Below are 14,523 nucleotides of genomic sequence, written 5' to 3' on the forward strand. Positions count from 1 at the left end.
TACAAAAGAGACACTTAGCCTTAAATTTCCCTGGCAGAGATGAAGCTCTGGGACTCCCCATTGACTTGAATGGGCTGGTGAAACAGCTAGGCTAGGGAGATTTGTTTCTCCTTCATGGGCAACCTAAAGAAGAAATCACTTCCTATTTTATTACAGCATTGGGCAGTAGCACTGTGAGAGCTGAGATGCTATTCCGTTCTAACCCTTCATTGTTAGTCATAGATGACTCGCTTGGTGGTATTCCTCTGGGGTTGCAATTCACCAGTTTTGGTTTGGACAGCGAGGCAGATGAGTTGGTAAGACACAGTACAAGTAGCTGGAAATCGTGGACAAACTGAGGGTTTTGACCAAGGCAAGAATTTGTTAGGGCCTCTTATAACCCTATTACCAGCTGGCCGAGTGGGCCCAACCTTTCTGAGTCTTAATTTCCCAATTCCTAAGGTGGAACTTCATGTTCTCTCCTACAACAATAAATATTGTTATGATTGCACAATCCTTGGAAGTTAGAACAGTGCTGTAGAGTGTTGACTTGAATCTAGTCCCTAAAAATGGGCATGGTCTTGGCAAGCCATTTAACTTCTGTCTTAGAATTCTCATCTGTAAATTAGAAGGGGGGTTCCATCCTAAAATTTAGGTATAAGTTCACCAAGAGTTAAGGGAACAAAAGCATTTTGAAAGTGGGGTTTACAGGTAGAAAAGACTCTCCAGTAACAGATGCTGAGATTGGCTGAAGAACTAAGAAGCCAGTCTTTCATCATCCATGTTTGCAAGTACTTAGCATCATTATGAGAAGCAAATTTCAGAAAGTAAAAAAATCCAACCCAGGACTCTTTAGTGTCAAAAGCCTTTTAAAAAAGAAAAAAAAGAAAAGAAACACAGTTTTACCATTTGGATTTTAAAAAATGATTTATCTTAGAATTTCTAGAGAAGCATTAACAGTTTCAAGCTTTTATTTATAGAATGACTTAAAAAATGATGTCATTCTCCGTTAGTAGTTAGGTACGAGTATATACAGTATGCTTGACTCGTAAACAGCAAAACAGATAGAATTCGTTCTCAAGTGAGATGGAAATGCATGGAAGTTAGAAAATTCAGAGGACAAAAATTTAGTAAAATAGACAAAGTATGATAGACTAAATCACACTTTAAAACGCATTTCTATCTCATGTGCAATGTAGCTAAATTACCATTATTGTGGAGACTCCAAACTTTAGATTTCGTGACTTTCCGCATGCCTAAATTCTCAATATTATTGCTTTTACCCTGGTGTTGTTGCACTTAATATTCATTTACATTTTTCTTCTGGTTCAGTAAATAGTCTTGAACTTTGACACATACAGTCCAGTGGGGGTGTGATGCCTAATTAAAAGGTTAAGACTTTTCTTGCATGTTGTTATAATGAGTTTGTTTTTTGTGTTTTCTGAGTAAAGATAATCTTGTTTGGAACACTCCAGCCCAGAGCTTCTTTTAGTAGTGGTTTTCCTTTATACAGCCTGTGAATCCCTTCTTCCCACCTGCATTAGCAACCCCAAGTGTTTCTTTTTTTTTTTTTTCCAAGTAGGGTGCTTTTCAGCTTCAAGTTGTTGTCCTTTCAGTCTTAGTTGTGGAGGGCGCAGCTGAGCTCCAGGTCCAGTTGCCGTTGCTAGTTGCAGGGGGCACAGCCCACCATTCCTTGTGGGAGTCGAACTGGCAACCTTGTGGTTGAGAGGACATGCTCCAACCAACTGAGCCATCTGGGAGCTCAGCAGCAGCTCAGCTCAAGGTGCCGTGTTCAATCTTAGTTGCAGGGGGCACAGCCCACCATCCCTTGCGGGACTCAGGGAATTGAACTGGCAACTTTGTGGTTGAGAGCCCACTGGCCCATGTGGGAATCGAACCAGGAATCGAACCGGCAGCCTTCGGAGTTAGGAGCACGGAGCTCTAACCACCTGAGCCAATGGCCGGCCCCCCAAGTGTTTCTTGAGTTTAGTTGTCTTTTCATATGTCCATACCTGACTTTCTTCCTGCTTTCTTTTACAGAGGTCCTTACCTATGTTACATCAAATGTTCTGTCTCCAAAACCTGGCCAAAAATAGCATTTTATTTTCATTATTTCCCATTTTAGAATCCATCAATTGATCTTAGATTTGTATTGTTTTACCTACTCTTGTCTTTTTTCTTTATTTACATCCTCAGTCATAATGGAAGACAAAGTGAAAATATCTTGCTATGAAAAAACAGTTTTTTGTAGGATCTAAGCTTGGGAGACATGGTATAGAAACTTACAGGACGAGTCAAGAGTTGTAAGTGGTTTCCAAAGCTTTATCATTTACAGTTTGGTTAAAAGGTTGCCCCAGGGAAGGTTTCCTATTTTATAGACAGGGGAACTGACACAGAAGTGCCCTGGTTAAAACCATGGGTGATGGAAGCAAAAGCAGAAGAAAATGTGTCTACTTCTCTTGGCCATGTTGCCTCCAACTATCAACAGGGAGAATACGCAGCCCATTGTAACTCAGGCAGTCTTCACTTAGCCCACTCAGGAAAGCTGTGGGGCCAGTGCATGTAGTTGTAGCAACATCTGACGTGAAGACACTACCAACACAGAGCTGCAATCACTGTGTGTGTGTGTGTGTGTAGGGGGGTGAGGTTGCTGTGGAGCAGACAGGTCTGTAATAACAGTTGGTCACGGCAGCAACCAGGGCCGCACAGATAAAACGGCAGTAGCCGGAATCTGAGCTTTATTCAGCAACATGCTCTCACCATGATGCCGTCATTTTTCCTGCTAAGAAAAAGTGCAGTCTAATGGGGTACCGTCTCACTTCACAGGGGACAGTGCCAGGATGCCCCGGCCTTGCAGAGGCCTCCCGAAAAATCCGGGGAGTGAGACTGCGATTAAAAAGCGGCTGTGAAGCGATTCGAGGATTTGGGCAGAAGCTCCCCTATGGGCTCGGTAGCGATGCGTGAGCGGGGCTGGGCTCAGTGTGGACAGAGAGACCCGGCACCAGCCACCGCGCTTGCTGGACCCTGGCGAGAATCTGCTGTGGACGGGGTGGAGGAGAGTGCAACCCCGAGAGGGGCCTGCTCCCCTGGGAGGGGAGGAGGACAGCAATAGCAAAGGCAGTGCGGAGGTGGAGGGGTGAAGACTAGGGACCGGAGAGGGGACGGGGCAGGGTGGCATTGCACCCTGGAGGTGTGAGGAGGTCAGCCTCGAAGATTGGGGACTAGGCCGGGACGAAGGCGGCAGGCAAGTGTGGGGAAAGACCCCTTCCTTCGGCAGCTCCCAATTCGTTTCTGTCAAAGATGGCCAAATTCCACGCTGCCCTTCCCCCCTCCGCGCCTTTTCCAGCCCCCTTGGGTTGCTCCTCCGTGCTGCGGGTGGCGGTGGGGAGGTCCGCGTGAGTGTGTGCGTAGGGAGGAAGGTGCGGGAAAGACGAGGCCCTCCCTGGGGGGCCGCACCTTCCACCCCGCCAGCCCTTGGGGAGGTTCTTTTAGTTGATAAAGAGGGCTCTGCCGCTTTAAGGTGGGAAGTAGGCGTCACCTCTGGCCGTGTGACGGACTAGGGAGGGAACCTGGTGGGCGTGTCCATGCAAAGCCGGAGGTGGTGCCGGCGGTGGGCGGTCCCGTAGTAAAATGTTGGAAGGAGGGGCGGGGTCGAGGAGGCGAGGCTACTTGGTGGGCGGGGCGCTGGGGGCGGGGCCTCTCCGGGAAGGCAGGGGAGGGGGAGGAGGAAGCGGCCGGGTTGGTACCATTGCGCACGTTCTGGGAGGGGGACAAGTGACATTCCCTTGGAGAGGGGCGGGCCCTCCCCGGCGGCGGGCCCGGCGCAGAGGCGGGGAGGGGGCAGTCCCCATTCCCTCGCCGGGAGAGACGTCAGGGCCGGGGGGAGGGGACACTTCCCCGCTCGCGTCCGAGGCGGGGCCGGCGGTACCTTTCGTGGCGCGGTGCGGCTGGGGGAGGGCCGAGGGGAGGGGGAAGGGGCGGTACCGGGAGGGGGTAGCCGGAAAGGGGGAGGCGCCGGCGGACAATGGAGCCTATGTGTGCCTGCGGGAGTGGGACAGCGCCGCCGCCGCCGCTGCCGCCGCCGGGGGGAGACGCTGCGCCGCCGCTGCCTCTGGCCCTGGCCCCGGCCCCCCGGGGCTGAGAGCCGCCCCGAACCGAAGCCCCCTCCCCTGCTCCGCTCCTCCTCTCCCCTCCCCCACTCCTGCCTCGGGGGTAAGTGGCACCTCGGGGGGAGGGGGAGGGGAAGAACCGGAGCCGGGGGCTTGGGGGGATCGGGTCCGCGTCCGCGTGTGTTGAGCAGGTTTGGGGGCAGGGGTAGCCACAGCCGCGAAAAACCGTAGGGGGGAGGGGAGAAAAGGGGCGGGGGTCGAGATTGCGGGTTTAGTGAGTTGAGTCTGTATAAACCTTGGAGGGGTGGGGGGGGTGCGTCCTCTGCCCACCGCTCCCTGAGCTGTGGGGAGACGGAAGCGTTTCTCGTTTTTTTAGAGGTGGTGTCCCAAGCAGTGCTTGGAGAGGCTGAATGAGATGGGACGGTCCTAGGGTCCTGGGATGAAGGAGCACCGGAGGGGCGAGATGGAGAGCTAAAAGGAATTCGCGTTGAGTTTGTTGGGGTCTGTAAGACCCCAGAGATGGGTAGAGAGGTAAAGGGGACTTTGCTGGCCAGTGACTTGTTGAAGGGTGGGGGAAAGTGAAAGCTACTAAGATTGTGAGTAGTCTAGACTCCAGCAGGTGAGGTGGTGATGTCTAGGTGACTGAGTCATTGTGGGGGTCCTGGGCCCACCAGTGACTTACAAAGTGGAGGACCAGTCATTGACCTTTGAAAGTTGCAAAGGCTATTAAGATGTCACTGGTTAGTGTTGGGTGAGCCTGCTGAAATGGAGATATCCTAAGGAAAACAACAGCTGGTTATTATGTTCAGAGGGAAGCACCCTGGGCCTGTAATATTGTTTCTGGGAGCCTTATGTGAAGGAGGAGGCTTGAAATCTGCCCTCCAAGAGCCCTGGTCTGTGATGGAGAGGAGTGACTTGGAGCCTAAATTACAGCCCAGTTGGGGACTAACAAGTTATTAGTCAAGGTGGAGAAATTGACATAACTATCTCTTGGTGGAAAGAGACTGGGATAGTTAGACTTTGGTTAAGGCGGACATGGATCATGGATAGATCCTGGGCTGTGACTTCAGTGGGAGAATGACTGAGTGGCTGTGTAAAGAGTTACATGTTGATCCGTGTTGGTGTGATCAAGTATCTGTTAACATTTGATATATTCAAGAATGAAGTGTTCATTCTTGGGCCAGAGATTTGGACTCTTGTGCACTGAGCAAAAAGTGATGAATCCGATTTAGCAGGTAGGAAAGATAAGTAGTAAAATAGTTGCGGGGGGAGGGGGGCAAACGATATTGGTGAGTAAGACTCATGTGAGTTAACTTTGATTCTTCAGGGAAATTGTGCAACATAATGGTCCTGTTGATTTTTTTTTTTTTTTTTTTTACTGTAACCTGGGAAGTTTTAGCAAGGAATTAATGTTAGTTAGTGTGAATTATGTTATGGCCCAAGTACAATTTAAGAAAAACCTCCTTACTAACTAGCTAGTGAAAAAGACCCAAGCTATGAAAGACAGAGATGGATTAATCAAAGGAGCAGATAGATGGCATGAGGATGCTTTGAGGAGTGAGGATTCCATTAATTGATGGTTTGGATAAGAAGAGAAAATGTAATGCAAAGTTGAGACACGGGTGACATTTCCTAGCTTTAGAGCCTGGGATCTAATGGTACTGAACCATTAGAATATTGTTTCGTGATAACAGTATTGAATGTAAGGTGATAGTAGTGCCATCAGATGTGATAGATAGATAGGTAGATAGATAGATAAGGAGGTGGTTGACTAAAAGATGAAGGAACAATTTCCCTAATGCTCTCTTCTCATAAGGCAAGTTTTTGTAACTTGGCTTTTGAGCTAAGGATTCCTGTCCTGAATTCTTAGATAACTAGCATAAGTGAAAAGGTACTTCTGTACAGTGGAATTTATTCTATGGGTTATTTTCCCTATAGCCTTCAGAAGTGTCTGTTCCTGTGTGTCAAAAGAAAATGCTCTCTGGCTTGTAGGGGGAAAAAAGTACAGGGGTTTCACAAGCATTTTAATCAGCCCCTATTTGATCATGGTGACTTGGTATAAATGGTTAGAACCTTGAACTTGGAATCAGGAAGCTGGCTCTCCCACTGGTACTTACGTGTGACTTTGAATGAATCTCATTTATTCTCCAGTTTTCCCATTTATGAACTGCCCAGACCGCTCATAAGGCATTGCAGTGCCTAACACGTTAATGCCTATCTGCAGAATGTTCTGGACACTTTTGAGCACGAGAGATTAGATACCCCAACTTTTTTCTCACTTCTGAAAAACTGCTATCTCAGGAACAGACCAAATTCAGCTTTTGTAACAATTATTAGCAGCACGCTTGATTAAGGAACAAAAATGACCTTACACATCTGTCCTATTCAGTTGTCTGGGGTTTGATTGTATGTTAGTTTTAAGAGGTGATGCCTCTTCCCCGTTTAGGGCAAGTCAGTAATAGTGATGACAGTTGTAGAAATGTAAGCAGAGGTCCCCTTGGGAGAGTGAGAATAGTTATGCTGTGTGTTAACCTAAGCGGATGCCGACCCTAAATTTGTGTGACCTTGGACATGTTACTTGGCTTCCTGGTGGCTTAATTTTCTTCAACAATGAAATAATGCTGGTAGAATGACTGACTTGTCTGCCTGCCTTGGTGACTATGATATTTAGGGTCTGTAGAAACTTTATCTGCACTCTAGATCAGGGGTTCTTAACCGTCTATGTTACATGGACGCCTTTGGTAATCTAATGAAGCACAAGACCCCTTCTGAGAATCGTGCTTTTTAAATGCATAAAATAAAATGCATAGAATTCCATAGGACAGGGGAACAGTTATTAAGATGTTAAACAATTATGATATGGTCACATATATACTTTGTAACACATTAAATAGCAAAATGTAGCTGCAGGTCTAAGGATACTGTAATTTTGAAGTAGTGGTAAGTGTAAATATTATGTGGCCATATCTGCAACAGCTGGAATGTGATGTGAAAGTGTCTTTGTGGTTTTTCTTGGTGGCACAGTCACAAGATTGCCAATACTACTGCCGGTTGTCACCTGTGTTCACAATTGAAGGCAGTACTGACTTTTACTTAGAGGTTAGTGAGGAGGAACATGCAAGTTTTCCCCAGCAAGTTCACAGCTGCCCCCCCCACTCTCCACTTCCCTACCCCAGTCTCTCCACAGACCCCTTGAGAGGCAGTGAATGCCAGGTGACAAACTCCTGCTCTAGACCACCTGAATTTTGAAAGTTAAATTATCTTATAGCCACTTGCATTTTAGGCTTTGCAATATATTTTCATCATCTCCACCATGCTAAGAGCAGGGCATAGAGAAGATATTAAAGAAAAGGCCATTTTGCAACCTGTGGTGACTGTTCTTGGTTGTGGAGAAAGTTGAAAGCAATGATTAGAATGAGGCTTTTGTGTCTGGTGGGTTCAGCTTTTTCTATACTTCCCCGTCTTCTTTGGGATGGATTTGGGCTATCGTCTCCAGCTTGCACGTTGAGTTTTAGTGGTTTTTGCCTTCCTTTCCCATTTTTAACCTAATCGCTTTCTTGCTATTCCTTCTTCCATATATTGTTTTGGCCTCAGGGAATGGGTGGTATTTTTGCAATTGGTGTGTGAATTGGAGTATGAACTTTTCCATCCTTCTCATCCCTGTAGGACTGAATGTGGGACTAACTGGTGTCAACTCGACTTTGACCGAGAACTTCCCTTCAGTGTGGGAGGCAGAGATCATACTTGGAAAGTTCCTCTGTGTCCCAATGTAGAAGACAGAGCAAATTGGACCTCTCGAAAGGTAAAGAGCCTGGTGTGCAGCCCATCGCTTCTGTGATTCAATCCGAGTATGTTGTATTGTTGTGTCTATTTCCGCAGGGTCTCTTGTAAGTTAACACGGCATTCGTTCATTACTGTCCCAGTTCCCAAGATGAAGAGCATCAGGGTGAATGCAGGTCAGAACTGTAGGTGCACTTTCTTTACACTTTTCTGTGAGCGGGGACTTCTGCCGTAACACACCTTGCAGGAAAGGCAGCTGATGAGACGTTAAGAGGTGTTTATCATGTCGTCATGGATTTGTGGCCTGTGAGGGAAGGGGAGCAGCACACAGGCCCCACGCTCATTGTCCTTCATGGGTCAGCCAGCACTTACTGAGTTTCTATTGGGTGTTGGGTGCTGAGGTGACACCCCTTTTCTCCAGGAGTTCCCTCCCTACATGTCCCAGGGGCACAGTTTTTCCAGTGTTGTTATAGTGTCGTGAATAGAACGAGGTGGGACCACAGAGGACGGTCCTGGAGGTAGTTGGGAGTGAAGGAGACGTTCACAAGAGAAAGGTCTTTTCTGCTGGAAGTTTACTTTGGGTGGCCTTATTCTAAATGCTGGTGGGTGAATTTCATTTTTGCATGCTGAAATTCTGTGAAAACTCGTTAGCCGATACACAGTTGTATTTGCTAACTTCTAGTTTGTGAGCTTGAAGGGTGATAGGTGTGCGTCTTTACCCTGTGAGTCCGAAAACATACTAGTATTTTGTTTGGACCAAGGTTTTCTATACATGCCCGTTGTATAGCTTTGCTTTCACCACATGTTGAGGGAACAGTGGTTTCTTCCTATTGTGTGTTTTTCTCTGAGAGGAAGCGTTTTCGTAGTTGGGATGCCAGAAGTTAAGAATGAGCGAGGAATGGAATCCTGGGGCCTTTTAGTTCCACATTCTAAGTTTGATACTATGCCTTTTATGGAGTAGTGGTCATAGCGTAGAAATGAAATGTGTTAAACATGACAGAGTTGTAATAAACTTGACTTCTTAGAGCAGGAAAGCAGGACCATTGGAAGAGTTGAAATTGGAATGGTCAAGGTGATTCTGGGCTTGGTCAGACTAATTTGTGACTTTATTTACAACTTTGTGGCAACCTTATAGAGTCTTCTTTTAAAGATTCCTAAATAATTTGGCCTCAGGACACTCTGGAACTTGGTTCTTGCAATTTTAGAACTGTAAATTCTGGGCAGAGGGGGAGGCTCAGTGTTATAATTCTAATTTACAAGGACTCTTGTAGGAAATTGTTCCTCAGTGTTTTATTGACTTACCTAGCTCAATTCAGGGTAGCATTTTATACACAGTAGTCACTCAATCAAAGGAAATCATGTGGCCTGGTTGTTCAGTCCATGTTCCCCCCAAAGTGTATGAAAATAAATTTTCTTGCTGAATGCTTGCCACATAGAGTTACAGTTGAGAATAGGGAGAGCTATGAATGGTATTCACTTCGTGAATTCGAAAGCATATCTGGAATATTAGCTTTCTCACCTTTACAGTCAGCTCTCAATTTCTCTAATAAGGGATGGGCAGAAGCAAAAATGGGAGGGATTTTTTTTTTCCCTACTAAATGCCCAGAAATTTAAAAAGGAGAAAAATTGATTTTATTTGCCCTTAGTATTTTTCCCGTCTCTGAAAATGAAATGTGCTGTTGGGCAGGAGGAAAAGTCACCAGGGCCTTGAAAAATCTACTGATTGGATAACATGCCCTTTAATAATTGGAAGTTGATTCTGTTTACATGAGAGATGACAACATCCTCTTAAACTCACATTCTAGAATAAACAGGAAACCTGTCCTTCTCTTAAGATATTTAGTAACAAAACAATATTGCCATTTTTTAAAATCCACTTAGGAATTTTTCTTCTTTATCCTCATCTAGGTGAGGGTCACCTTTGAGCCAGAGGCTCCTGGACTCCTTCAGCTTCTTACCTCCAGGATGAACACTGCGGTATCGTGACCCTGGGGGTTTCGGTGAGTAGCCTGATGGCGATGACACTAGCGAGCGTGCCTGGCTTAGAAAGGGGACCTTGGGGGGAAGCTTCCCTTTTTTTTTTTTTTAATTGTATTTTTTTTTTTTTTATTGGGGAAGGGGAACAGGACTTTATCGGGGAACAGTGTGTACTTCTAGGACTTTTCTTTTTTTTTTTTTTCCAAGTCAAGTTGTCCTTTCAATCTTAGTTGTGGAGGGTGCCGTTCAGCTTCAAGTTGTTGTCCTTTCAATCTTAGTTGTGGAGGGTGCCGTTCAGCTTCAAGTTGTTGTCCTTTCAGTCTTAGTTGTGGAGGGTGCAGCTCAGCTCCAGGTCCAGTTGCCGTTGCTAGTTGCAGAGGGCACAACCCACCATCCCTTGCGGGAGTCGAACCGGCAACCTTGTGGTTGAGAGGACGCGCTCCAACCAACTGAGTCATGTGGGAGCTCAGCGGCAGCTCAGTTCAAGGTGCCATGTTCAATCTTAGTTGCAGGGGGCGCAGCCCACCATCCCTTGCGGGACTCGAGGAATTGAACCGGCAGCCTTGTGGTTGAGAGCCCACTGGCCCATGTGGGAATCGAACCAGCAGCCTTCGGAGTTAGGAGCATGGAGCTCTAACCGCCTGACCCACCGGGCCGGCCCCGAAGCTCCCCTTTTTATACAGCAGATATTTTCTGAGCAAATGCACTATAGTAAGTGCTAAGAGTACATGGGTGGATAAAGCACTCTTGCTCCCTGCCTTCATGGAGCCTAGCGAGAGAGCTGAATATTACCCAGATGCCTGCAGAATGACAAAACATGGGAAAGGTTGTGAAGGGAAAACACAGGATGCCATGAAAAGAGTGTGATGGAGAATTCCAGGTAGATCAGTATCCTTCCTCTCTGAAGAAGAAACACTGAGGCTGAGACTTCATTCATTCGGCAGAAGTATTCAAACGTAGTATTTGGGTTAAGGTGAAGGAGAGAGGTGTCCAGAACGGCTCCCAAATTACTGGCATGAACAGCTGGGGGGATGAAGGTGCCATTGACTAAAATGCAGAAACCTGAAGGAAAAATACTTCTGGGAGGGAGGCTACATACAGAAGAAGACTTCGTCTTTGGTCTTTATACGTTTGAGACATGTAGGGCGACTTCGGGTTGGCAGGTCTGCAGGTGGAGATGTAAAATCGGGAGTTGCTGCATGGAGAGAACGTAGAGTGAGAGAAGAGGACCCAGGGTAGAGTCCCAAGGAAAGCTGAATTGTAGCGATTGGGTAGAGAAGGGGCCGGCAAAGGAAGCAGACGAAGAGGGAAGGGAAAGGTAGGAGGCAAATTAGGGAAGTGTGGTGTCTGGAAACCAGGAGAGGAGAGTCTGCTCATCTGGGAAACAGGGCTAGCAGTGGTTCCTGCCTTCCGGACTGGTTGTGAACGAGCTATGTGTGTGCTCAGCGCTTAGAAAAGAGTTTTAAGAAGGACGTGATCGACTGCCAAGATCTAAGAGATGGAATAAGATGAGGTTAGAGGAGTGGCCAGTGGTGACCTTAACAAAAATAGTGGCTTCTATGATCTGTGGGTGGAAGTTGGTTGGAAATGGTTAAAGGGTGAATGGCAAGTAAGGAAGTGTCAACTCTGTGGAAAACTTGGCTCTGAAGGGGAATAGAATGCTAGAGCTGGGCCCGAAACATTGGGGCTAGCCCACCTGGGGTGGGACTGACCGGTGGGGAAACATGGGCTATTTTCTGTGTTTCAATAATAGAGAAGAACGAGGAGACAGGCACTGATGAAAATAGGTTTGCTGATTTGCTGGTGAGGACATCCTGCCTGGTGACGTCTCTTCTCCCGGTAAAGTCCTGGGCAAGACCTGAAGTGGGGAGGGAGCGAGGAGGTGACAGTGATGGAGAAGGTGTGAAGGGATGTTAGGCAGAGGGTGAGTGAGCTTTCTGGGCAGTGGTAGTCACAGGAGGAGTTGGCCCGAGTGCTGAGGCTGTGTGCTGAATGAATCCTGTGTGTGTCCTAGCTCACCTTGTCCCCAAGGCCCCGAACGCCAGCTCTCCCTCTTACTAAGGTAGGACTGACTCGGGTACGACCCAACTTACTTGGGCAAATCACTTCACATTTTCGAGCCTCAGTTTTCTCATCTGCAAAATAGGGGTAATGGTGGTTCCTGCCTTCTGGGGTGGTTGTGAGTGAGTTAGTATGTATGGACAGTGCTTAGAAGAGTGCCTGACACACAGTTAGTAAATGTTTTAAGTGTTATTTAAGAAGAAAAGAAGGAAATGTACATACAGATCTAAGGAGTTAGGAGAGTTAGTTATATTGGGGGGAATCTCTTTCTGGCTATAATTAGCCATTCTGTGGAAGATCTTTTCCAATCCTTAAAAGTAAACAGTTGAGCACCAACGGCAAACATAGGAGCCGAAGAGCCTAATTTCATTCTTTGGAACTATACGATGAGACACTTGGCAGACTTTTTTGGCTTGATTGTTTTAAGTGTCAGCAAGGCTAAAGCTAAAGGTGACTTATTCCAGCAACTCCCTGGGATTAGGGGTTGAAACACCTGGGGTTGTTCCGTCACCAAGTGAACCCACATGCTTATTTCAGCCTTCTGTGCTGCCTCCCCACCCGTAAAATCATGGTAAGGAGACAGCTTAGAGCAAAGAGTGGACTCAGCGAGCACTGACTGGGAACCTGGAGACGCCATTTACACCCGTGGGCTCTGTCCCTTAGTCTCAAATGCCTGTTGAGCAGGTTGGACCGAATTGTGAGAACAAGAAACTATGTAGAACTACTTTCAAAATCAGTGTTTTATGTTCACAGTATTATCATTAGAAATAATCTTTGCTACCAGCTCATCAGAAATGCTGGGCAGATTGAGGTGATTTGATGTTTGTAATGTTTTAAGTTCCTTTAGAAGATGAGGGCAACACAGATGCCAAGTGTTTCTGTTCTGGGAGAAGCTGAGTAAGTCACCGAGGGTCCAACCACATGCTTAGTGCATTATGCTGAGTATTATAGAAAAACCGAAGAACTGGAAAGTTAGGTTCTCGTCTTCAAAGCACGGTCTTCGTAGGGGGGTACAGTATACACATACGATGATTCAGTACGACGTATGACAGTGCTTGAATGTATGCTGCAGACAGAGGTACCGGAGGAAGTTGCAGAAGGGACCCTCATAGGTGGTACCTGCTTTTCTTTTCCTGAGGTCAGTGTTTTCTTATGGTTTTGTCCATGCAAGATGCATTTGCTACTTCCGGTGTACCAGTGATTTCTGATGTTTAGCGAGATATTACAAAATGGTTTGTGATCGCGTGTGTCAAACTTGACAACCACAATCAATTTTATAGTCTAAACTGGAAAAAAAAAAAAAAGCTTAAGGTGATGGGGGATAAAAATACCACTTTAAATGTCATCAAGACCACAATGTTTTGGGGGATGCTTTCTCCTAAGGTCGGCATAGAAATATTCCATAGCATATTATTCTCGTTCTTTCCCCTGACTTTTTCATTTAAAAAGAAAAACAACGTAACTGTGTGCCCTCAGAACTTCCATAAATTCCTTTCGGTGTCTTAGGTCAAATAGCTGGAACTATTACAAACTTCTAAATGAAAAAAAAAAATAAACATTTCTTACTTGATAATGATTATTCTCGTGCCCAAAATGAAGAACCAGACTCAGTGCCCAAACCTAGAATATTACTGATCTTCCCAATTTTAGTCCAGTTTTTGAGTCTCCCAAAGTATATGTAAGCTGTCACACCCAAGCTACTTCTACCTCCGTTTGACTCTTTAGCCACTAATCCTGCATCTAACGTCCTCCTTCTTCTGTCCTGTAACCCATCAGTAAGATCAGAAGGTGGGAAGGACGGTGAGAGGACAGTGGTTACAAGGAAACCATATTGGAACTGCCCAAGAAGGAGCAGTGACTGAGGGTATATTTAGTCCAGGCTTCCCTAAATAAAGGGCTTTCTTGTGTCTTCTCTGGCTAGGTTTGGGAATATCGTCTTGACCTTTATGCTTCAAATTAGCCTTGCAAATTGGCTCAAAAGCATCTCTTAGCCATCAAAGATGTTCTTTTACCTTCAGCATTATGGATCACCCCCACGCTTACCCAGGCCTGCAGTGCCTTGTCATTAAGCAGTGAGACCACAAGGCACATACTCGGCACATAATTTAATAGAAAGATCATGGAAATGGGGGCAGAACTGTTTGTATTTGGTGTTGGCTCAATAGTTGATTTCAGAAGTGCCTCGGTTCATGCCTCCCCACCCGAGGCCCTGAGAACATACACATGGATTCATTTGTTTCATGGTTTGCCATCAGGATGGGGTCGTTACATCTCGGTGCCACCGTTTGCCATCAGAGGTGAGACAGCAGGTAGTTGTCATGCCTTTAGAGTCCCCAGTGGTTTCAGAGCATTGTTTTGAAAAAAGAAAAACTCAAGGTTCAGAGGGTTTTATATTCGGAAGTAGAGAAATGTAGGGGAGACCACGTGGCTAACAACAAAAATGTGTTTCTTGAATCTGCTTACGAGCACCTGGTCCAGGATGCTTGGGTGGGAGGCCCGTACGCTTGGCCGCAAGCCTTCGTCCCTCTCGTGCGACTTCACCACCAGAGCCTATTGGCCAGACTACACATGTCGCCCTTTCCTCTACCCCTGAGCAAGCTGAGAAATGATCTAGCTG

The sequence above is a fragment of the Rhinolophus sinicus genome, chromosome 7, assembly GCF_057876585.1.
Source record: "Rhinolophus sinicus isolate RSI-liver-muscle chromosome 7, RSI-T2T, whole genome shotgun sequence".
Taxonomy (NCBI): Eukaryota; Metazoa; Chordata; class Mammalia; order Chiroptera; family Rhinolophidae; genus Rhinolophus; species Rhinolophus sinicus.